Raw genomic sequence first — 2,474 nt, 5'->3', positions numbered from 1 at the left:
AAAACCTGATGGGACATAGTTTAAATAATAGTATTTACATAAAAAAGGCACTTTTAGGGAACAGATGACCTCAATCCTTTTGGTGTTTCAAATGTCAGTTTCATTTAACTTGTTTGTAGAGGAACAAGCCTTCGTAGCCTTCGGGTGGCTGTAAATAGTCACCAGAGTGGAAAAACCTTTTTTCTCTCTGGGTGCCATTAAGGACATAACCATATTAAAACGTGTTTTGGCTGTGTGATCACCTCAGTTGGTTAAAAAATAAGAAACCGACATGAAAAGTAATTTGGAAACAAAAGTGCAATGAGCTATTTACCTCACACTGATTCTTGGCAACGAGATTGCAGCACTGCTGGGTTCCGCTCGCTTTGCCAAAGCCTTTGCAAGTTGATTTTCATATCATGCTGGAAGGAACTGAAACCAATGGCATACTGGAAGGTGGAAAAGGAAGCTTGGTGTACTTTTGAAAAAAAAATGTCCATATGGTCCTTAACCAATCCTTACCATCTGTTTTAATTTTACAGGCAATTTGGGCTCAAATTAGTATAATTAAAACACCAGCAAGGCACACACACACACACACACACACACACACACACACACACACACACACACACGATTGTCATTCTTCACTTGTGGAGCTCCTTCTTCATTGGAGTTTAAACATACCTGCTACTATCATACCTTTCCCCAAATTAAAACTACCTCCAACCCTAAATCTCACCCTGGCGGTGTCGCCTGTGTTGGTAGACTGTCTGTCAACTTTGACATTGTCATGCCTTTTTTTGACACATTGAAAACAACAATGGTTTGTGAAGAAAGCTCTCCTTAGCTACTTATAAATGCTATTGATCTTGCAGAAGGCAACTGGCAAATACACGCCACATTGTGAAGTGATAAGGCAGAAAAATAATCGGCGACTATTTTGCTAATGGTTAAAGTAAATTATAATGTTTATTTAAACTCCTGAGTTCTGTGAAATGTCCTCACATACATATGTTTATAGCAAAAGCATCTGTCCATAATAAACTCATTTATATATTATGCGATACAAAATACAGTATTTTATTCTATACACATTGGTGTCCAGAGGGAGCGCCAATGTGCATGCTAGGGAAGCGATAAGCAGAACCAAATGTAGGTCTCTGTACCGGGCAATTGTTATTGGTTCTTACTCGGAACCGAGATTCCGTGAAGATGTGTACTGCCAACAGTGACCCTTTACCTGTTGTGCATATGACAATTGAGCATTGAATCTCTTAAATCTTCAAACACATACAAAATTAGATTTTAGATTTTAGGACATTACACAATTGCCCTCCGCATCATAATGGGAAACCCCCAGACTGATCATGACATCTTGAAAGTAAAGTTTATCAGGCATTCATTTGGGTGTTTAAATTAAAAGGTTATCAACTTTTATCTCTATAAAAAAGGCAATCCTTTTTAGAAAGTAAAAAGGATTAAGTCATGTTTTGACCCTGTAGCCATATGTTGAATAATTGAACATCTTCATTGAGATTTATTGGGTGCAACAGAGTGGTGTTTATGGACATGAAGGCCCTCTGTACGCTCAAGGACACACACACTCACACAGATTTCTAAAGTATCCTTGAGAATAAAACACTATTTTCTCACCCTCACCCTGAGCTGAAGAGATGTAAGCGTGTATAGATGCTTTTAAGTTAAACCGATAATAAAAAAAAGGGGGGCTTGCATTTTTTAATCTGACTTTTTAAGCAACACTACCATCTGCTGTTGTCATGGTGAGAGTACACCACATTTTATTGGCATTTTTATTCGCATGGGTTAAAACAACCTGATCTTGTCTTTCAGTTTGATGTTGTCGGAGGCAAATACCTTAATCCTCATGAATCCCTCAGCTCCTTCCCTCCCCTTCTTCAGGGCCCTCAGTAGTGCCTTTAGGGCTTTCACTTACAACTGCGTTCCCTGCATAAATCTTTCTTGAAACATGCTGATGTACAGATTATAATATTAGTAGGAGATTAGATTAGGAACACCCATGATTCAGTGTAAATATGCGTCACTATTGTCAAGTATAGTGTCATAAGTATGAGCTAATGAACAGGGAGTGGGACATTTTTGTGAAATAAACCCCTTCCGGGTCATTCAAGGCCAACCAGCTATACACGATCCTGCTTATTACAGAACTACCTACTAAATAAATGAACAATCTGACGCAAAATATTGATTTAAAAAATACATTTTTAATGATTTCAAAATAATTGTTTTGCGTCCTGCGAAAGAAAAGTACATAGCATGTCATGGACCAATCAGAAATGAGTATTAAAAAAAGTCGACTAATAAGTGTTATTATTTAGTGTAGTGTGCAATCCACCAAAGTACACCAACAATATGAAATTCACATTCACAATTTCTTCCCACATTTCAGCCTCTGCGTTCTAAAAAACGAAGAAAACTGGAAATGAATTAAGGATTATAAAAGAATACTGAAG

The sequence above is a fragment of the Trematomus bernacchii genome, unplaced genomic scaffold, assembly GCF_902827165.1.
Source record: "Trematomus bernacchii unplaced genomic scaffold, fTreBer1.1, whole genome shotgun sequence".
NCBI classification, from domain to species: Eukaryota; Metazoa; Chordata; class Actinopteri; order Perciformes; family Nototheniidae; genus Trematomus; species Trematomus bernacchii.
This window is presented reverse-complemented; position numbering follows the sequence as displayed.